We start from the raw sequence: 25000 nt of genomic DNA, 5'->3' as shown, positions 1-25000 counted from the left end.
CTATTTACATTACATAATGTCTTTTCCGTGGGCGGTCCACTTAAAATCTTGTACATTATTTCAGCACAGTACAATGCAGCCTACGCAAATAAGTGGGAGCATATGAAACAGTGTACTTCAAAGGAAACTAATTTGAACTGACACGGAGTAGGATTCCATACAACGGATACAGGAAATATTTATAAAGGAAGCGACTCTGAACGAACATGGAAAAGGATATTTGACGATGAAATGAACATGGTATATGAATCAAGACAACTGATACTGAAATTGATATTATGATACTCGTTCTTGTGGGGTGGAGTCTCGCGATAATTCTCGCGATTGATTAACTTCTCGCGATTATTCTCGCAATATACACTACTTAACATAGATCTGCACGTAAAATGAATCATACTATTTAATCAGTATGTTACAATATATATATATATATATATATATATATATATATATATATATATATATATATATATATATATATATATTTATTTATATATATATATTTATTTATATATATATTTATATATATATTTATATATATATTTATATATATATATATATATATATATATATATATATATATATATATATATATATATATATATATATATATATATATATATATATCAAAACAGGAAATTACTCGGAATGATCATGTACTAGAATTCAGGATAAAAGAAAAAGGACGTTGCATATTTCTGACGAAATATATTTAAAGGTATACTCCCATGGAAATGATTTTGAATGTACAGGGCTATGATTCAATAACGGGTTGCAAGAAGTATAACTGAATAACTAATCGAGAGATACAACTCATAAAAAACTAGCAATATAAAATGATGTATACAATAAGTATACTATAATGCTAGACATTAATACAAGTTGAGGATACAACTCGAAGCATAATTAACATTATATTCTGATGAATATGATAATATGTAGATAACGAAACGCAAAAAATAATGGACGAACAGACAGACTTAAAAGCTTCTCAGCCTTAATAATTACTGAACTACTGACTACAACTTTCCTAATCTATTTGCAAGCATGCAAACATCATACAAAATAACTAAATGATATCGTATGTTAGGCTTAAAATTATATAAAGGTTTCTTAATATTCTCAACATAAAAGATCTGCTACCAAATTACCATAAATTGGAACTTGAATTTAGCATATGTAAGAGGCAATTTGCCAGACTTTCACTAAATTTATAATAACCAAAACCACACAAACAACAAACAAACTTGTACACTATAAATATTAACTATTTACTCATTTGTACTTAAGACATGGGTTCAAAAATGCAACACTATCGCGCAATGCTATGACTTGAACTTCCTGAATATATCTAAACATTTACCATCAATAATTCATATCCATGTGTATTTAACCATTTATTATCAATGTTATAATTTGAATTTCTTCCATTGGTAATTATATATATATTGAACTGTTTATTTTCAATGCTATAACTTAAACTTGAACTTCTTGAATTAATATTTATATATAATTACGAAAGCTATAGGGGCCCCGAGTGGCAGAGTGGTCTAAAGCGATCCCCGTTACGGATCACTGCCTTCTCACCTCTGTCTACGTGGGTTCGAGTTGAGGATTCGGCCAAATGGGAATGTCAGAAAGCTTGCCAGTAGCTTCTCGTGGGTCGGTGGTTCTTCCCGGAGTTTTCCCAGGTTCTTCGTCTACCATCAATATTGACCGTCATGCATAGCTTAACACACAGCAACAATAACAACAATCAATAATATAGTTTGAAACTTCTTGATTATTTAGAGGATATCAATCTTGGAGCACATGTGCTAGCATGCGCAGCTACTAGCTCATGCTATAACTGATCAACTCTAAGCTGAATGTGTGCGCTATGCAATCCCAAGTGACCATAGTATAAACTCAATTAAGTGTTTCCTTACTTCTCTCTATACCACTCCGGTGGCCAAGTGGTTAGAGTGTCCGCCTCATAAGCGGGTGGTCGTTGGTTTGAACCCCGGCCGCGATATAGAGCTAGTAATATGTTCGTGTGTCATTATTCCACTTCATTCGTTTATATAGCATTTAGATCTGAAACGTTGTATTGCCCAAGTTTGTCACGCCGAGACCCAGCTCGTGCTCATCATGCTCATACAGAGATCAACGAAGGTGTGACAACCGCGCATTGCGGTATGTAAGATATACGGACATTGTATTATTTATCTTTAGAAGATCATCCGTAAAGAAGCCAAACAATATATAACCCTGTTATAACCCTGTTTGCCGAACAAGAACGGTTCACTTAGCAACCACCGTTCCGGTGGTCTAGTGGTTAGAGCGTCCGGCACGGATGTGACATGTCATGAGTTCGATCCCCTGCCGAGTCATACCAAAGACTTATAAAACATTGTAATAACAGATTCCTCTCTTGGCGCTCAGCATTAAGATGTTAATGTTTGGAATGGTCTGCCTTGTGTCTAGATAATGTGACTGGGTGCGACATTATACTACATGTCTGTGGCATGATGCCCCAGTGCTAGACAACATTATAAACTGCCACACGGCAGACATCGTAGAAATCACTGAGAACTTGTTAAAATTACGTTAACAATTCAAATCACACACACACACACACAGGCACACACACACACACACAATAGGAAACCATCAATTTAGCGTCACAACTTGGATTTGCCCCAATGTCATTGTTATGATGTTGGCAATAAGTTGCACGTGTGCATAATATTCCTCTGTCAACGTGAATCTAATTAATATATTTGCACCAAACAGTAACATCTTTCAAGAATAGTCGTGTCAACCGCACTGTACATATTTTCTTTACGATATCAGAAATATACGTAACCTTGTGGGATCTTGGATAGTTATTACACGTCAACTCAATAGTCACGACAATCTTCTGTCGGATGTCATTTTTGATTGAGTTCATCTCGTTAGCGCGCGCGGGGAAATCAGCATCGTATTATGTTTCTTCTCTGCGATTCTCTGCTGAAAACACAAGCGAGTAAATGAAATCGAAAAGTTTAAGAAACGTCGCAGAGGCATTAAAACTTATGCATGCTTCTCGAGGAATATAAACATTATTTTTTGTTGCTGTTGTTTTGTTGCAAAGAAACTAAAGTTTTACGAATAGGAACTGCAATAATAACAATGAAGTTCACATCAAAGCCTTCATGTTGTTATGAGCATACTTATATTCTAGCTTGTCAATGTCATACGAAGAGATGAAGCATGTTAAAACATACAAAGGACAAAAATGAAAGAAAATTATTCTTTCACTGATTGTGCTGAATTGAGGGGAAATACTGATCTGGTTATTTTTTGTTCATCATTTCAAGTCATTATTTATTAATATTCTACCGTGCGCGAGAAAACTGTCGAGTGTGCAATATATTGCATCTATAAAGGCATATATCAATTTATATATCAATTTATAAACTTTAACAATGACTTATCTAATAACAATTCTTAGATGCCTTTGCTGTTTTGCTAAATGTTAAAGATTCTTTTTTTCATCATTTAATGCAATCATTTGTACATGGTTTTATGAGATTGATTGTAAACCACATACCTCTCAAACCATACAGTACACTGCATGTATTCTGCTTTGACAGTACTTTATATTCTGCGGTCATTATCTCCGCTCAAACAGTTGAAACAATAACTTTTAAATCTCACATCAATATGTTAAAGAGATTCGGACATTTTATATTTATAAATAATGTCGCCTGTCTGCACCACTTGCTACCTAAGAAATACCACCCGTATTTTCGTGTATGAAACACGTGTTAAAAGTTTTCTCTAAATGTTTATAATGCATGATGCATAATCAGGTCATTTATGTCTGACGAGTAATTCTTTTGTTATCGTAAGTTTTATCGATATTCAATAAGAATTAGGCCGTGTTTCCGCCGATCTCCTCGCATCCATTCATTACATTTATGGAATTGACTTACTCCCCCTGCACCAAACTGAACGTTATGTATATTAGTTGCTACATATGATCGACAGTCGCATGAAGTAAATCAACTTGTGGTTATGTGATACCAAATACGGACTTTGCCCTGGGTGGTTTAGCTCGTTGCACCCGTTGCCTGCACTTTTGACTCAATGTGAATACAAATAGATGGGTATGTAATTTAAAATATTACCTTTTCTCACCTTGTCATTTAATTTCATCCTATCTTTTAAATTGAAATATACCGTATCACCTTTATATTAAAGGGTTCGCTTTCAGAGGCAATATTAAACAATCATTTGACTTGCGGTATACAACATATGCATACAACTTTTCTCTAATTGAAATTGTGAAGTTTCCTAATCAACCTCCAAATGGCATCACCTATCTGTAAAATATATAAAATACTAAATACGTCATACCGTGAAAAGCAGAATTGAAATTGAAGATGAAGTGTTGATAAAGACATATTAAAACCTAAATGACTTAAATCTTTCCTTGGAATTTCAGCTCAACGTTATGAGTATACATACATCGATTTAAACGATTTATGTATCGGAAGATTACAGACCGAATTCGTATTAACAGCTAGCATTGGTTGTTTATATACAATGTATGATGTGAAGTTTTAAGTACATATAGGACCTCTATACACGTGTTCAACATGTTTTATCCTTGTTTTTATCGGGATATCGATCATATCAATCGTTCAATATATGGAGCATAGTACATCTCATGCGGCTAAAGATCATGGCAATATAACTTGCAAGATAGATGGCGTATTACCACTATCGAACAAACCTATTTACGATCTGGTTCTCGTTCTGTTCACAAATCATGCAGTAACAAGCCAACTTGTGTCATACATGTAATTACATGATAGAGAGGCTTTGGCATGGGGAACAAACCGTATGTATATATATTTTTGTATTAAACAGGGTTCATTAGTAAATCTCAAATACTGGTAACTATTTGATACATCGATCTCCTGTATTGCTTTATAACCAAATGTAAAGAAGTATAGAATGTAAACATATTTGTAAAGGGATGTATTTCTATATGTCATTTCTACCGATGTTAATTTCTCACTTTTGACAAAATCAAAACGTGTTATATTTAAATCTAACGTGCCATTTATTTTGCTTAAGAAAGTATATTACATGCGTATCAAACTCAATACCTGCATACTTGTTTACTTTAACAGATCTCATTAGTTTGAGTCTGAAACGTAAGTGACAACACATATATCTGAATATATTTTGATGCTGTTTCAAATCGTTGTCCGTGAATATCATGTTCTATCATTTATTAGTGGTGGAGGAGTTAGTATTGGAACGGAATTTTTAACAGATTCATTCTGAATATTCCTTAGGTTCGTTTATATACTTTCATGAGTAAGCAGCACACCGAATGGTGTGTTCTTTTAACTTGGAATAATGCATCAAAATTGTATGTTGATATTCTAACAACACTGTCACCTAAACATAAGCGGTACACCTCTGGACAACTATCTCTAAGTAAGGATCGAACTATTTATATTCGGGAATGAATTACGCGGCAAATTAAAAAAATCAATCCCATCGAAAACACAACGGTGAATGAGTTGATTCGTGTGTACATTCACGTCCAGATGCTCTTAGCAAACACTTACAAGGACAATAAATAAGAAAGTATGATTAAAGCATTCTTGATGAAAGTGAATAGAAAATATATGGCTGTGACATTGCAAATTATACAATTATTATATGTATATGACAATCTTAATGAAAATGAAAATATATGTTCCAATTTATTCACAAAAACTATAAGAAAAACATACATGGAATAATTGTGTCCACCTTGGTAAATACATACGTGTTAGGACAAGTTTTCCACATTGAAACTGTCACCCTAAGAGTCTTTGGTGACATCATGTTATGTTGATATCGAGGAAACGGTGAGTTTTTCGTAAAAAAATTAGTTGTTACAAAACAGTTTGTTCTCCACACTTTACTGATAATGTTTGCAGGGGCAGTCCGCTTTTGGAGTCCATATTGAAGTAGAAAGTCACAAAATGCCATAGACTAGTTGTACACAATTATTCCATGTAAAGTTCCAGTTCGTAGATGAAATTGTACTCATCGAGTGGATTTTAAAGCACCAAGGGCATCGTGTTATTGTATTCGCGTTCAAACGAATTGAACTCTCTCTCTCTCTGACAGCACTTTCGAAATTTGATTAGAATAGTAGTTCTGAGTGTATCCATATTACTGACTTCGGTACTGTATTACCCAAGATAACCGGCTCCAAAAGTGTTTCTCAGCTATTAAAACTCATTGATTTTTTGTTGATCTACATACACTTATTTGAAACTTAGGTTGTCTTGGATAGGCATGTTGTCTCACATTTGCGTCGAACATTATCGACACCATTTCCACATGGTTAAAGTTTCTACGGGACAGCCTCCTCCGATAGGGAGCAATATTCTCCTTCACCAGCCACATCATCCATTGTATACAGACACTGCTCCAAAGTTAATGTCGACTTCGTACAGCCTTCCGTATACTACTAGATCCTAATAAAGACAGGGCCTCGAGTATAAGGTTATGAGCACGTCAATGCACCGACATGGATCTCATCCATGATTTAAATGCAACTGCAGAAACAAATTTAGGAGCCAAATGGATTGTCGTAGGAGGAAAGAAGGCTAGGATTGCACTCGGATGATCTATCTCCAGCAGGCAAAATTCTACCCATGGTGGTAAGGTCGCAAATATAATAAACAAGCAATAAAAAACTAGCCATGCATAGTTTACATTCTAAACTGTTGTTAGAAGGTTTAAGCAGCCGTAGGAAAGTTAGCAAGCAAGTTAAACGTTACCGGATTGGTCGATTGAATGTGGTTAGTCAAACGAGCTTTACGGCTGGTTGCCAACCGGTGGCAAGGAAAATTTCCCGTAGATCGTTTGATGTCAGAACCCACAACGAAGTAAAACATGCTGATATTTAACTTTTACACATAACCGTCTGTACATGTTCATATTCAAACAAAATCGTCATGGATTTTACCGGCAAATTAAAAAACATTACGCTTTCAAAAATAAAATGAACTGAATTTCTGGGAAATATAAAATCAAATAAAAAAATTACCTTACAATACCATGGTAAAGTAATTAAAAAAAGTATAACTAACTAACAAACAATTAAATAAATTAGCTCAAATATAAGTATCACTATGTAGCATACCTAAAAAATAATTGCCTAGCTACAGTTCACATTTACAAACTATCATCAATCGATAACTTCGATTTCCAATATCAACACATTATATTTCATGAATATGTTTTGTGTGCTGGTCAATAAATGGTCTTAGTTTTCCATGTATTGCTATAATATTTATAACATAAACTTTGAATAATGTAATGAAATATGTAATACATATCAAATTCGATTCGAGGTCACTAATGAGTCATACGTAAAATATAAGAATTTCCAGCTCCAGAAATGAAAATATTGAAATACACTAATGAAAGTAAATACAGTAAATATATCTGCGACTACCTTAGAATACATATTAACTTTTTCATGATAAACCTAAAAAATGATAGAGATTTACCAGCTTTAAAGGTGGAAGAATTTCCATCTCCAGTTCGGAGTACATACAGTTGACCTATTTTATCATGGATATCTGTGCGAAACTGTAAAATTTAGGAATTATATGATATTATTAATGGAAGTGAAGTGTTTGACTATTGTCATAATTACCGTAAAATGGTATCTTGGTGGAGGGGGAACATGGCGCATGACGGAGAAATATAATTTTCACTTAAATAATTAATTCGACGTCCGACATTGGGGCATATTTATCGTGTATACCCATTTTGCTCTTAAATTTGCATCATAGATTGCATCTGTTGAATTCCAAAGATGATGATATTCTCGATATATGGTTACATTAACTTCAGCTTCTACGCCGGGAAAAGTTGTTATTTTTCGTAAGCTATACTAACTGGCCAAATTTATTCTACCTTTCTTTATTATTGCGTTTAGCTCTGCTAGTCCAAAGTCTGTTCAAATGACTCGAAGCTAAGTTTTGGTCCCCAAAGTTTCTTGTTATAGGGCGATTATGGGCATACTTTTATTAATTTTGCAGTGATTGCATAATTGAAAACCCATGTAAAAATACGCATCCACGTTTACTGGCGACAAAATGGTTTCTTAAATTGATATCAACTTCTTGAAAACAATAATTAAGACAAAATATACCAAGTTTGTACCAAAATTGATACACAATATTCATAAGACATTAAAGTAGTTTATGCACTGTACCGGTGGACGCCACCATTAATTAAAGCTGTTAATCTTGAAACAGGCAATTGTTTCATATTTTTATTCGAAATGAGAAAATAGGTAAATTGCTTTACACTAGTTCATGTTGTATTTAGCACGACTTTATATGAAAACTATTGAACTAGGCAGTAGTGTCCGTTTCACATTTTTGTATTATACGCTAATGAATTTTGCCATAATAAACATAAGCGAAAGTAATATTTTAAAAAATGTAATAGACAGAAAGTTGCGTGAATGAGCGTTGCTGCACTAATTTGTACGATGTCCTGATAATTAATTGGAACGCTTCAAAATATGCATGAAATAAAATGAATTTACAAACTTGGAAGTCGAATCGTATTTCATCTCCAGCACGGAGTGAACAAAGAATCTTAAGGTGTCAATGTCTAAAGCCAAGAAAAATAAGACACTTTAATAACAATTAGCAAAATTATATGTATATTGTACATTTCTGGCAAACATGTGATTTGGCGATTTCGGGTTTTAAAAGGTACTATATTACCCAACTAGCAATTAAATGTATACATATTAAGTTGATGGTAACATAATGCGGCATCACGTTGCTCGTAGAGCCTGAAGAAAGACAGTAAGCAAATAATACAATTAAACAAGTGTCTAATTCCTGAAACATTTGTCGCACTGACATGTTTATTTTGGATATGTATATATCACATTAAATTTATTATAACGGAACTTTGTATTTTGTTGAAACACCTAAACTGACTCATCCTTTGTTTGCTCGGAAATATTTAAACTCTCGCAATATACATATGTGATTGTGTTTTAGTGAGCGATTCTTTTAATATTAATCGGCGTTGTACACAACTTACGACGTGTAACCTGCACTATGTACTGAAGCCAAGTCAACATGTATCTTCCACTCTCTTTAGCGGATGTCCACGACTACATGATTATGTTGATGTGACTTCTAACTGTGGCAATAAAACTTAATCCGTCTACCACAAGCAATACAAGACTACTTCGATATATTTCTGTGAAAATAATTAAAGTCCACAGAGGGAACGTGTATGTTCCGAAACACATGATGCATGTGCTGTAGTTCATTATTTCAAAATTTGTAGCTTGTTCAGACTACTCAGATATTTACGAACGATATTGTTTATTTTCAAAACATAATCAAATGTCTTTAATTTTTAAAACAATAGTGTATATCACTGCTTAGCAAGTTTTTTTTTTCCTCCGGAGACTCATTTTGTGCATTTCCAACTTGACATTTTCATAAGTGTTCTTATTTCTAAATTCATAACATTTCTTTTCGCAAAGTTACTTTTGTATGATTAAATAAACCAAACTATCTCATTCTTTCTTTCTCACCCTTCCGCATCATCATGATAAGTAAGTTTACAAATTTTAGCTTCTACAATCCAATGATACATAACATCTGCATCTGCAGCACAGCCTAATAGTGCGTCATCTGACTTGAAAATGCGGAATTCAAGACGAAACCGTAAAACAGCCAATACATTCTGTATGTCTGGCAAAACAAAATTCACAATTTGCAATTACCCTTCGCTTAGGCACCATATTCGATCAAATTTAATTTTTATGACAAATGTAGAGCGATATCATGGAGGATTAACAATTGTAATTCTTAAGATGCTGTTAAAAACTAAATAAATGAAAGTAAAAGTGCTCACCACAGTGAACAACAATGACAATGTTTATAAATAACTCGTTTTGTATTTGTAGGTTAGAATGAGTAGCATATGCCAGTGGTAATGTCAGCTCACATTATTGAAATGTTTGCATTTAAATTACAAATACATGTATGACTATCAAATACAAATAAGTTATATGGTATTTTGATGGTAAATGTAACTCACACAACCACACACACAATATATATATATATATGTTTAATTACAGCAGGCTAGAAGAATACTCAATGTAAATTTACATCAAGAAAGATCCGTCATAAGTTTTGTCCAGTTTTTATCCCGGTATTGACACAATATCCCTCCACACTCTCCCCATTTCGTTTTCTTTATAACAATACTTTTGCACTATGTTTCATCAACATTTTTCAGGCATCCATCCTAAAGGAAGGAAGTGAAATGGCTGGTTTGGTAAGCTAAATGTCTTGATCATATGCTGTCACTTTCCTAGTTACATGTTTACATTTTTTGATTGAGTTACCATTGTGATAATGCATTGTTCCTTTCAAAATGTTATTATTTGGTTGAAACTATATGACTACATTCCAAATATGATTGGGAATGCTTGTCCAGTACATATATGAACAGTAAGGTTTCTGGCTGAGGAAAGTTTATAAATTTGTTTTACTTTTACATCTTTGTATGAACTAGGCTCTCAAATTAGAAAAAACATTCTCACTCTCACCAGCTCTATTTAGTTACAAATTAGACAGGAAAATAACCAGAAAAGAAAGACAGTTTGCAATTAACCTTTACAAAGAAGAGATCCGATATTTTGTGAAGTCGTTTTGGGTTTTAACATTGACTGGAATAGCAATTATCACAATAAAATAAATCTAGTCGACGGAAAGCTGTCATTAATACATTAGACAATATTTTCAATTCGATGTAACGTAGTATAATGATAAATCTGAATTGGTGAGCTGGTGACATGTATATGAATTAATATCCTAAAAGAAAATTGAATTATTTTTATTATGTTCAAATTGCATCTGATTATAGTAAGTCATATCAACAATGACTGTAAAAAAGAATTGCAATCCACATATTCTGTAATATATCATTGTCTAATTAATTAGATGAACTAAGAAAATCATAATTCAATCAATTGATTGTTTGATATAACTGCCATATGTTTAACCAGGTGGAAAAAACACACCTATTTACACATTATGTTTAAATGGTAGTGGTTATGACCGTATGATATGTATAATGACAGTAGTTGTTTAATGTGAGTAAGGGTAATTTCGTACCATATAGTAGAACATGTAATGAGTCGTTTTTATATGTTGTTGATCTTACAATGGAGAGCATTGATATCTGAAGGAAAATTAACAGACCTGGGGCTTCAATTGATGGGTCGATTCATTTCATAACGTTCCTCAAACTGCATGACACGAAACAGATGCTCTACATCTTTTGACGGCCAATGTAGATTCAGTCTGTTCGAGTATCCACTTGTATAAATGCCCTTTAACTAATATGCGATTAAACGATTGTATACCAGTTGTATGTCCATAACCTTCAAACTTGAGAATTAGATTAATCCTTGTACTATAGCTTGTAACGATGCATCATTGTAACCTCGCTTACTCTGTGATTACCAAACATGAATTATGCTGATCAGAAGCCGTTTTATCTTCAGATTTGCACATTTGTGATAATATCACGACACGTGGTCTTAGACGTGGCGGTCAAAATGTTCGCGACTATCTTAAGGTTACTTTATGTGTCGTATACCCAATAACAGGGTTGAATATTCTACAACATTGTATAGTGTCAACTCAATAGTTCAGATGTGAATAAAAATTGATACCAGTCCGTCAAATTACAGTGTGATGTTAAATAGTTAATACACGTGATATTAACACATTGGCCCAGTAATTTATAATCGGATCTTACGGGGTGAGCATTCGTCTAGTAATTGAAAACATTCTTGGAAACTCATTGAGTTTTCCCAAGCATTTTTGTATGTTTAACGTGTACTACCTATTATAAGGTATACATATGTACGTTTCCTGCAAAATCTGCGATTTCTTTAAAGTTACCATGAGTGTGACAAGCATTCATTGCATGGGTTATATGATGATAAAGCTGAGTAAAGTCACATTTGTTTTGAACATAAACGTAGTATAATTACGAAAATGTTAACGTGTTTTACTTCCAGATTAATGACAACTTTGAGATCAGCAGATTCCCGATCTGTATTTGTCTTTTTTTTCCAAATGGAGCTTAATTAACAAAGATAAAGTGCAGGAAAAAACAATAGAAAATTTACATGGTTATTTCGGAAAGAAGGTCGATAATACATATGAAACTAGAGACCGATGGGAAGGAACGAATAAACTACAAATACTAAGACAATAAAAACGAACATGGAAAATGGCACATAAATCTAAAAGAAAACGGAGAAATGGGAGACGATGTTATTATTACAATATTGGTCAATTAATGATAAGGACTTTGCCTTTTAGATGGGGTCAATACGTGTTACAAATATGGAGTAAACTGTTGTGGGAAGATCTGCTTTTGACAAGTGATTTGTTCTCTAATAAGCAGTCCATCACTGCTACGATTCTCAAATCACCAAATCCAAGACTGAATAGTGTGTTTGTAAGAGTAATGAAGATAAAATATACCACTTATGATTTGATCTGCTGGTTGTTATGTACCGTTTGTTTACGTGTCAAACTTAAATGTGTCGATCACCCTGGGAGAATAGAAGTGTAACTGTTATTGGTTGTACTGGAACACTATGAACAATAGCAATTTGCTTTGTTTGCAGATTCTCGTACGTGCGTACCTCAGCATATTCGTGGCGTATTTGCCGGTATAAATATTGATTTATTTATATATGGTTAATCAACAGATAGCCCCAAATTCAGAATTATCAAAACTGTATAATTATATATCAAACGCGAGGTATGTCATAACCATTTAGGGCATTTGTGGACGAAAATATAATTATGATCTCAAAATTATAAACGTTGCATCACCGTAAACATACCGCTGTATGTACTACTGTAGACTGAATCTCATGGTCGGGACAAAGTCATACTTTGTGAACTTTTTTTACTCCATGCTAAAATGTGGTTCACCTTGGCTAGCGGGCACCTCAGGCTTATCGCCAATTCAGAACGATAAGGAGCAATCAATACACAATACGGATAATAATTGTCTGGACAAGATGTCAGTGAAAAGTATAAATTTCATTTACACACGCATTTTTCGGATAGTAAAATATTTATTTTAAGCCAACAAATTGGGTAAAAGACGCAGTTCAGTTGATTCCTTTTACACTTTTGTTCATCTGTAGTGATCATCCCATCTAAGTGATTATTTGTCGTTTCTAGTGTCTCAATTGGTGGACACTTCTACTTAAATGTAGGGTTCGTGAGTTTAACATACTTCCATACCTGCCTGGGACCTTCTGCACTTGAGCATCCTTGGGAAAGGCGCTTGGCTCCCATTTCCTCAAAATGAAACATTTCATTACCTCGATAAAGGTGCTGTGACAGCCAAGTTACAAATCAATTTTGCAATCATTGTCAACAAGCATGTGTGCATTTGCTCATGAATTAATATTTGTTAAAATGATTGAGTCACATTCTTAAAACATGCACACAGTAATTATTATGACAACATAATCAAACCATACATTATTTGCAACAACACTTTCATTATGATCAACCTTTCAGGTGAAAGAAAAAAGCATGAAAGATGCACCTGATCACATGAGAGATGTCATAACGGATGTGCCTGACCAGACGAATTTACAAAAGAAAGGTAGAGGATGTTGCTCTTTGATTTTTGTTCTCTTGGTAAGATGCTATTTTGTGGCCTTCGTTAGCATATTATGCGATGAAATTATCACATTTTCCAGGCTAATATGTTTTACATAATCCATAGATTTTGAAGCAACGTGACTTATCTTTAATGCCAAAATAGAACAAGCTAATTGGAATGTATTGTCTAGTAAATGCAATGACGTCAAATGTTAAATTGTTGTTTGAAAGCAGTCGCTTGGAGCAGAAAAGTATACGAAAATGTTTAGTCTAAATATGGACCCATAATAAATCCATGGTTTATTAAGATTAAATAAGTTTGATTTATGGCATTTGTTTTGAAACGCTGTCACTACAGAATTTGTCAATCTAGAAAGAAAGGGTGTCTTCATAAAAAGTGATTAATATGAAAAGATTTGGTCCACTCTTCCTACTTGTAACGGATGAAGTATAAAATAGAGTATAATCTTGTTTGCTTGTGGTAACAATCAACCTTGTGCTCCATATAAGTATAATTTGCTCGTGCCTTATTTGCAGATGAACATAATGTCACTCAATATATTAAAATTATATATAATTTCGGCAGGTATTTTGTACTTGAAGCTCGATTGGAGACTTGCATAAATAGGTAATTTTCTAAATTGGACTCAAATACATTGTGGTAACAAATCAGTTGATATTGCAATCAGATCACTAACCCCAAAAATGGGGCAGGTGAGATGTCAACCCACTTTCCGTATTTTGGAGAAACAACATACACTGGAATTAATACCTTAAACGTAGCTATACCATTCAGCATAAACCAACAGGCATTTATTTGTCTCTTTCCTTATCCAAATATCCGTAGCTTTCATGTATACGTTACTTCATAATATATATGGGTAATAGGAGACATATTACCAGTTTAAGCCAACAGGGCAAACAGGGCAACGTAGATGAGGTATAGGTGGTCAACTGAACTTTGATTTGCAGTGGTCAAATAATTTGATCACCTTAGGCCTAACTTGGAGAACTCAGTTGAATATGGCACTAATGTCAGGATATTAAAACTAGATGTTTAGATAGTGTATTACAGTATGATGCTATTTTAATATGATATTAATAATTCCAACGGTTATCATCTAAATCAACATCTCCTTATCCATTTAAATGCATGATTTGGGATTCTATAAACCTCCTGTAGACGTATTACATGGCTTTTATTCACCTATGAACGACACTTAATTCCCGTTTTATTCTCATGACATTTTCTGTTAGCAAAGCGTAGACCATAACGGTATTTATATTATGATTTCGTATGAAAACAGTACATTTCAACAAGTACAATAGAGAGAAGAAAACTATACGAATACAAATGAATGCTATAACATAAGTACGAATGCTGAGATGATTTAAAGAGAAACCCACACAAGCAGATAATTTATGTAGCGTCCTACACAAATACAACACATGCTTAAAATATCCTTGATGCTAGCCTCTTTTTAAACGTTCTATTGAATTATATTGATATTTAAGACAAAACATTATATATTTACATCATAACAAAACTGTTTCGACAAAGTTTGTAGAAAGAGACGTGAAATAAATGGAATCATTATACACATGGCGTTATCTTTACATTTTGCGGATTTATCATCAAGAAGTAATTCATGAAACAGCGATATACTGTGTTTGTGACCGCTCAGGTCGTATTGTATAGTCTTATCAAGGTGGTTTCTTCTAATCAGTTCGCAGAAGTTCATACATACATCATAAGCAGTTAAAATGGCATATATACATACAAGGACCCTGTTTGAATTGTACCGCCCGTGTATTGCAATATTCATAGTAATAGTGGAGTCTGCAGGTCATAAAGGTAACTTTGTAACTGACTATGGTACACTTCGTAGGAGCCTAATGATCGGTATATACAAATGCATCACAATGGAAAAGTCATATTATAAAAGGAATGCATAATATACTCCCTAGCATATATAACTCAGGCACTTTAGGTATTTGCAAATTAAATCCAAAAATAATCTAAGAATTTGAGACTCAAGTTCTAATGCTTTAAAGTCATGAATACAAATTAGTAGAATTCCAAATTAGATCCAACACTTATGGTGACGATGATATGGCTTTGATAGCCTGCAGAGTGTTGATATGCCAACAGCCTTTTGCCGAATCACATTAACACAATTTCTGGTTCGAATTCACTTACATTCTATTGAATGTCTCTATCCAAGAGTTGTACTAGAGCACTTTTGTATCTCAAGAAACAATAAACACTTGAATTCAATAATTTGTCGAAGGAAATTTCAGCGCAACCGGAAACAACATATAATACAAATTGAAAGTGCTAGATACTAAAGCACGAATGAAATATCTTCTCAATTGAAAATTAATATAGTTCTCTACTTGACGTCAAATTACAATTAGCATTTTCTAAAACAAACACAAATTTCCTTAATAGAAATTAAACTTTTAGAATAATGATAATGTTTATAAAATAAGTGAATATTATTTATTATTAAAATAACCACATCCGGTATTGTATCAAATACACCAAGAAAATCCGAAATCTAGACCTAAATTCAAATAAAGATATTTACGTGTTAATAATAATTCTGATTTTAAACCCATTCACATAGAGAATACTTTAGCAATATATTAGTTGTTTACAGAGCAGCCAATTTAGTTCAAGCAGATGTAAACAGTTTTAAAAATTTTATGTTTTGCTCTTCTACTTAACATAATTGTTTCACGTCTATGAAAAGTATAAACAATGCAGATTATAGTTTTTACCAGAAATGGGTTGACATGTTATGTAATAAGATAACTGGACTTTTGACGAATAGAAGTTTGGAACATCACAGTATTTGCCATTTCTTAATATTTGTGAGGAGTGTTTTAATACTAAAAATGGAAAAGAGGTCTATCAGGTCAATAAATCCATGCCCATACCCAAGTGGTCAAACAAAGTAGAACGTGAACGAGCTGTGTATTCTTCACGTATTAAATGAACTATAAAGAAGGCGAGATGAGTTATTAAAATTAGTAGAAACAAAGTTAATCGAAGTGTTTAAAGTAAACTCCTTAAATATATTTTGAATCGCGGAGGTTAGCATGTTTTGACAAAACATATCAGTGAAACTTTTAATAAAATAATCTAGAAAGTGGAGTACTTTGCTGCTGTCGGTTCTCTTAGTAATGCATCTCGCTTGTTTTCAATAAGGGGCATTTACATTTTATTTTTTTTTTATTACCTGTTGCATAACTTGCCTTGAACAAATAAATGTAAATCTGGAAACAAAAACTAATTTCCAAAAGTATCGCATGCTTTTCTTTAATCTATGGAAACTTAAACGTTTATCTTTCAACTTGGGTTTAACCGTCGGTGTTGAAATATAAGCATTCACTGGCTAAGTGTTCTTCCCCAGATCCCAGGGACGATGAGTACTAGCTTTGGACGCGTACTATTTTGATGAAACTGAGATCTAATCACAAGTCTGTTTGTATAATGTATACGTAAGTCTTCACACTATCCCGCAATGATGGAGGTATCTGCATCTTACATAAATTTTAAAATCACACAATGATCTAGCTATTATAAATCGATATGCTAGATCAGATTAACATTGAATATAAACCATCACATATTCATCTGAGTTACTTTTAACATATGATTCAATTAGGAATGCAGATTACCAGCTAGAAAAGACGATACATGAAAGTTCGGACTCGGAAAAAACAACAGAACAAGCAATGTTAAGGACACCTATGAATGATTGCAGCTGTCTCGAGGGTGATTTCATCTCGAGACAAACATGAATGTATTAATGCATTACACTGTCGCTTTTATCCAGGTGCATACTGAACCTCCATTTTCATTTAAACCAATTCGTATTCCAGAAGAGGTATGGTTGTTCACTACGCAAAAGTTGTATCCTCTGTCTTGGAAAGGCCGTTACCGTACATTCTGTCAAGTAGCGAGCTAAGGTGTTTTTGTCACTAAGTTAAGGTTGTTAAAGTGTTGTCCAAAACACGTGTCATATATATATATATATATATATATATATATATATATATATATATATATATATATATATATATATATATATATAGCAGATAACTGTTTGCTTGTATATATTAAAAGAGTTGATAATAGTTTATCAAATACTTGTGTTTGAACTACACCTCACTGGTAGGCATTGATTAAAATAATAATATAATCTATGTTTCTCTTAAGAAACCGAAATGACAACTTGGAATAATGCAAACATGTCTCTTGCTAATAAAGCAGCCTTACCCTTCTCGTGTATACATACTTTAAATTGTTCTGTAAATTCATAATGAAGTGGTAATAATATTAACTATTTCATAGGCCGAACAGACAGATAGGTCTTGGATGTTACGACCCAAGGAGCTTGTTTATTTAAGGATTGCAAGCTGAGATAGATTTTACTATAACATATTACTCGTGTATAGTTTCAAACTGAGTTTCCTGTCTTGTTAATATAGGATGATAGCTTGCATTATAACACCACCAACACGCTTGCTTCTGTTCCAGTTTGATGACAGTTTCGATATGTTGGGGAAGATAGGTACTGAACATTGGTTGTATTATACATAACTTAAAATCATGTGCACAGACGTGTTAATGTAGACGCTTTAGAGCTTTCCATTTCCAAGGTGTAAACTGGGCATATTTTCCTATAGTAATACCTCAGAAATAATCGCAATGTCGAAAGAACGAAACAATTGGCTACTGTAATAATCAGATGTGCATATCCATACACAAATATGCATATACAAATATGCACATGAAGTACAGTATTATATTAAATGGGATGCTGATATTTACTTTGTAATAACGCCACACAATAGAGGGAAATGGAACCGACATTGTAGAAGGGGTACGGAACAAAACGGTGCAATTACAGTAAACATAGCGAGTAGAACATAAACACCTGGTGGATAATTTTTTGTATTTAACTATTATTAAATATATGGCTCGCATAAGTGAAGGGTGAAAACAAAGTACAAACATAATGAAGAAAATATATACGGTAAACATAAATTCAATTACCAATTTAGTTAGGCACAGAGCACAGTTACAAAAACAACCAGTGAAAAAGAACTCTTACATTACTAGTTTTAAAGTCATGGGACAACTACGCTAATGATGTCCCAAAAACATACAGTGAGTATACACAGGTGTACTGAACCAACATCTGCAAATATAACGCATATCGTGTTCTAGACATTAAAGGGGTATTCTAATAAACCATATAGTCAAACTAACCAAATAATGAAAATAAAATTCCATAAAGTATAGTCCACTGTTAGGGAACCAGCATTTGATACAACATAACCCCTGTTTGACTATTCTGAACTTCATGGTAAAGCCTAGCTAGGTGACGAATGCACAGGATGAGATAGATCACGACGGGAAACATAGCCCAGCGGTATGGACAAAGCTGTTAAACAAATGCATAATTTGTTAGACCATTTTGTTGATTGATTGATTGATTGTTTGTTTTTTAACGGCGCATCAGCACTTTTAGGCTATTTAGCGCCAAACAAAGTGTTATTTGTATAATCTTTTAAAAATTATAAAAGGTCCTATATCGACCAGCGATATAAAAGAACAAATGGTTGAAATTAAAAATGATAATATGGTAACGGTGCAAAATAAATCTTCCCGATCAACGGGAGATGTAAAAAAGATGAATAGGTATTAAAATGGGACGGTATATATATTGCATAAAACTGCACAAGGTGATAGCATAAAAGTCAGAGTTTAGAGTAAATATTTACGGCTTTCAAGAACTCTATAATACGAGTGATGTTTACAGTATCAAAAAGTTCTTTCATGTCATGCACAATGTAATAACGATCGCGCGTAGGTTGTAGGTCAAAGCACTCTATCATAAAGTGCTTGACAGTGAATGGTTCATTGCAAGAAACGCACTCTGGTGAGTCTTCACCTTTTAGTATGTGGGTGTGGGTGATATAAGTATGACCAATTCGGATTCTTGCAATGACTACCTCCTCCCTACGAATGGTTCTGTAGGAAGGAGTCCATTCTCCTAGAGTTGGTTTGATTGCGTGAAGTTTGTTATTTACAGCATCATTCCATGATGCCTGCCACTTCTGACGTAAGAACTTTCTGATACAAGGTTTAAAATCAGTATATGGTATTTTAAAATCAGATGGTTCTTGAGAAAGGGCCATTTTAGCAGCGCGATCTGCTTTTTCGTTACCTTTAATACCAATGTGGCTAGGTAACCAACAGTATATTATATTGTGGGAGACACTCAGCTCAGTATTTTTGAAGAGTATGTTTTTTAATAATGGGTTCTCCAGTTTTCTATTGTGTAGTGACTGGAGTACTGATAGCGAGTCGGAGAAGGTGATACTGTTTAAAATATGTTTCTTTTCTATATGTTGCAGAGCAAGGTCTATTGCTCTGATTTCGGCTGTAAAAATTGATAAGCGAACTTGCGTTGTGTGATTTCCACAAACAAAGGCTGCAGCAGCCTTTTCCTCATCCTTTGATCCATCAGTATAAATTCTGGTGTAGTTTTTAAATTCGGTGAGGAGTTCATGGTAAGAGTTGTGGAAGACAGAAGGGTTTGTTTCGGATTTTTTTCCATCGTGTAGCGTAAAAAGAACTTTTGGTTGTTTAATTAGCCAGGGTGGTGTTTCGGTGATGGACGTTTTCTGAATTTTAGAAAGATCTATATTTGTAGTGTCAAGGCTGGATGATATTATAATGCCAAAGGAAGGTATGACGTTTGATTTATTTTCGTATAAAGTTTTGTATTTGGGTTGAAAAACAGCCGAAAAAGCAGGATTCAGAGGGTTTGATTTTAATTTCAGCGCATACTGTGTGGAAAGCATTTCTCTACGATGCGATAACGGTGGTTCATTCGCCTCAGCTAGAAGGCTTTCACACGGGGATGTTTTAAATGCTCCCAGAGCCAGTCTTATTCCCTGATGATGAATTGGATCAAGCATTTTAAGATATGACTTTCGGGCTGAACCATACACAACGCAACCATAGTCTAGTTTGAAGCGAATAAACGTTCTATATAAATTCAGGATGACTTTTCTATCAGCACCCCAGTCAGTGTGTGCTACTACTTTAAGTAGGTCAAGTGCTTTTAAGCATTTGGCTTTCAAGTTTTTTAGGTGTGAAATAAAAGTCAGTTTTCTGTCAAAGATAATACCCAAAATTTTTGTTTCCTCAACAACTGGAGTAGGTGTTCCATCCAGCGTGAGGTTCGGTTCATCGTGATGTTTTCGTAACTGACAGAAATGCGTGCATACCGTTTTTGATTTCGAGAATTTGAAACCGTTTGCATTGGCCCAATTTTGAATTTTGTTTATATTTTGCTGGAGTTGTCTTTCAATTGTATGCATGTGCTTCGATTGATAACATATGAGAAAATCATCAACATATAGCGAACAATCCACACCAGGAGTCAAGCATTTGGTGATGCTATTAATTTTGATATTGAAAAGTGTTACAGATAAAATACTGCCCTGGGGCACACCCATCTCTTGCTCGTGCAGATCTGAGAGAGTAGAGCCCACTCGTACCTTGAATTCTCTGTCGGAGAGAAAGTTGGATATGAAAGAGGGCAGACGGCCTTTTAGACCTAGATCGTGCAGGTCATTTAGTATCCTGTACTTCCATGTCGTGTCATAGGCCTTTTCTAAATCAAAGAAAACCGCTACTAAGTGTTCTTTCTTGATAAATGCATCTCGAATAAATGTTTCTAGTCTAACCAGATGATCGTTGGTGCTCCGGCCATATCGAAAGCCACTTTGGAAAGGAGATATTAAATTGTTAGTTTCCAAGTACCAGACAAGCCGAGAATTGATCATTCGTTCCATTGTTTTACACACACAGCTTGTGAGTGCAATTGGTCGATAGCTGTTAGGATCTGCGCTATCTTTACTGGTTTGGGAACTGGTATTACTGTTGCCTCTTTCCAGATTTTAGGTACATTACCAGTAATCCATAAATTGTTGAAAATTTCTAGAAGGGCTGTTAATGAAGGTTCTGGGAGGTGTTTCAAAAACTGGTAATGTATTTCGTCAGGCCCAGTGGATGTATCGTGGGCCTTATTCAGAGATTCCTTCAGCTATACATTGTAAACGGTTGATTATAACTTTCTGAGTTATTCGATGTGAATTTCAACCGTGTCTTTTCTTTGTGAGTTTGTAATCTTCTGAATGCTTCTGAGTAATTAGAGGATGAGGAATTTTTTGAGAAGCTATCAGCAAGTATGTTAACAATGTCATGTTTGGAATTGATATTCTTCTTGTTTACTTTGAGATGTCGAAAGGAATTGTATTTCCTATTTCCATTGATTTTGCGGATCGTGTCCCAAACTTTCTTTATAGAGGAACGAGAGTTTAGAGTTGAAACATATTTTTTCCATGATGTTCTTTTACTTTGTTTAATCGTGCGGCGAGCATTGGCCCGAACAATACGGTACTTAGTTAAATTTTCGGGTGTTGGACGATTATTAAACTTTTTCAGTGCTTCTCGGCGTTGTCTAATGGCCTCTTTACATTCTTTTGTGAACCATGGTTTTGAGAGTTTTTTACCGTTTGGTGAGGACTTGGAAATGGATTCTTCTGCATTGTCGATTAAAACAGAAGTAAAATATTGAAAAGGGTTATTGTCGTTTAAGACAGTATCCCTGTTAAGTCTAGTTGTACAAAGTGTTTCAAATTTGGCCCAGTCGGCCTTCTTTAAATTCCAATGTGGAACTGCTTCGTCAATTGTAACGTTGGTATTGTTAAGAGAGATTGGAAAGTGATCACTGCTGTGAAGGTCATCAGCGACCTTCCATTCATAGTCCAAAAGCAACGATGGGGTACAAATTGTCAAATCAATACACGTGTATGTACCAGTTCCTGGGTGTAAATATGTCGGTGATTTGGTATTATATAGACACAAATCGTGTCTGGAAATGAAGTCTTCTATTTTGTGACCTCTGTCACTTATATGATTTGAACCCCATAAAATGTTATGGGCATTAAAATCACCGAGTAGAATAAAGGGTGCGGGGAGTTGTTGAACAAGGTCGTCTAATTCATTTGTTACTAAATTGGTGTTTGGTGGTATGTAGATAGAACAAAAGGTAATCACCCGATGCAGAGTGACGCTCACAGCAGTGGCTTGTAAATTTGTGTTTAGAGGGATGACGCTATGAGGGGTTCTGTTGTTCACAATAACAGAGACTCCTCCTGAGGCTCTGTCAACATTATGAGAGTAGTTGTTAAACAGGGAGTAGTTTTTAAGTGTGATGTTATCTGTATCTTTCAAAAATGTTTCCTGAAGACATAGTACTGCAGGATCACGTTAGTTTAAGAGCAAAAGAATATCATTGTAGTTGGCTTTAAGTCCTCTACAGTTCCATTGTATGATGGTGTTCTTCATTACAAGTTTATATTGAAGATTCTGCAGCTAGGTTAGACCTTTCGCGGAGGCAATGTCTTTGGTTATTTATCTGGAGGAAGTACGGGGGTGAATATTTTGTTTTTAGGTCTGGAGCCACCTTGAGGACATGGAGCAGATTCTTCTGCATCCATATCCTCAAAGTCTCCAAACCTATTGTGCAGTTTTATTGGGTCATCAGACCCTTTTTGCTGCCTATTTGCTGTCGACTTTTTCTTACTGTATGGTGATTTTGATGGTGGAGGATTGTTGAACGTTGTTTGCGTCGATGTTGAGTTTTCTGGGGGTTTGTAATGCGATATGTTCGAGACGGAAGGGGATTCAGGTGGGTCTGTTTGGGTTTGGGCGTCTTTCGTTGCTTTTTGATTGCTCTTTACTATGGTTGAGAAGGATGGGCCGGGGAGTGATGTTCTAGTTTGTACAAGCTTCCTGGCCTCTGGATACGGGATGTTGGATGTGTATTTGATCCTTTGGATTTCCTTCTCCTCTTTCCATATATCGCAATCTTTTGAATTTGCATGGTGTTCCTTGCCGCAGTTGACGCAATGCGGAGTGGCTTTGCACTCGGATTCCCGATGAGAAGGGTCTCCACATCGTCCACATACTTGGCTTCTGGAACAGCGGTCTTCATGATGACCGTATTTTTGACATTTGTAGCATCGGAGGGGATTTGGTATGTATACCTCAACCCTAACTTGTAAGAACCCAACTTTGACAACTTTAGGTACCGTTAATCTGTTGAAGGTGAGTATAATGGTGTTGGTGTCTTGCAGATCGTTGTTTCGTTTGATACGAATCCTACGAACTGCAGTGACACCTTCACTTTTCATCCCCTCTACGATGTCTTTGTCGCTGACTCCAGCCAAGTCACGGCAACGAATGACGCCTTTTGATGTATTTAGAGATGTGTGTGCGAAACAAGTCACTGGGATGTCATGAAATACCTTAATTTTTTGAATGTTCTCAGTGTGTGCTTTACGTTCGCACTCCACAAGCAGACTTAATTTAATCTTTGTAACGCTTTTTGGTTTGCCGACTAATCCAAGTATAGTCTTTTCGATTATAAATGGCGATAGTGCGGCTAGGAGTTTGGTTTCATCTTTTGATTTGATGACCATGAAGCGAGGAAACGATTCCACACTACAAGGTTCATCATCTGAGTCAGTTCCCGTTTTGGTACGCTTATTTTGATTTTTTTGATTTTCCATTTTGGCTTGAATAAAAATTCAGCACCCGTGCTCCCCGTCCACCAAGGAGCCCAACAAGGGGGCACTTTTCAAGTGCCAGGAATACACAGATGCCATACTCAGTTGATAAAATTACCTTTGGTTGACCCTGAAGTCGCCAATTTCTAAGGTCGGTAAAATTACCCCCCGACTGACCCGTTAAGCCACCGCCTTCTAGGAAGTCTTCTAAGACTTTGAAAAGGGAAAGATAAAGGAAGAGAATTTAGGGGCAACGGTGGTATCAAGAGAGATACAAGGAGACAGATAAAGAAGGTGAGAGAGTAAATAAAGACCTCCTAGGGCTCGGCGTGACCAGCCGATTTGTCGGAACCGGGCCCATCCCGACCACCCGTCGAAGAGAAGTAGAGGCCAAAGTAGTGTGTTGCAGGGAAAGCCTCTACTCAACTACCAGGATCCTTTCCTCCTCCGACACGGGACGCAACCCACGGCAAACAGGTTGCCTCTACTTAGTCGCCTTTTACGACACGTAGCGAGGCACGTCGGGCCAATTCTACAACCCCGGACCCGCAGGGGGGTTAGACCATTTTGTAACATAAAGGTTT

At 35.0% G+C, this 25000-nt stretch overlaps 1 protein-coding gene across 2 annotated transcripts in view; it reads left to right on the top strand.

Annotated features, from left to right (window-relative positions):
• The first annotated feature begins 3976 nt into the window (after window positions 1-3976).
• LOC149786742 (uncharacterized) overlaps window positions 3977-25000 on the top strand; it is a 48381-nt gene continuing 27357 nt past the window's right edge. Inside the window, exons 1-3 of one of the 2 annotated variants that reach the window (XM_089977253.1) lie at window positions 3977-4133; window positions 10339-10377; window positions 13665-13752. The gene's annotated coding sequence lies outside the window, so the exon portion shown is untranslated. The remainder of the gene's footprint in view (window positions 4134-10338; window positions 10378-13664; window positions 13753-25000) is intronic. The other variant, XM_089977252.1, reaches the window with a different exon arrangement.

This window comes from Sinohyriopsis cumingii, chromosome 12, assembly GCF_028554795.1.
Source record: "Sinohyriopsis cumingii isolate HCF-2022 chromosome 12, ASM2855479v2, whole genome shotgun sequence".
Lineage (NCBI taxonomy): Eukaryota > Metazoa > Mollusca > Bivalvia > Unionida > Unionidae > Sinohyriopsis > Sinohyriopsis cumingii.
The sequence above is the reverse complement of the archived record's forward strand: the minus strand, read 5'-3'. Positions and strand labels throughout refer to the sequence as shown.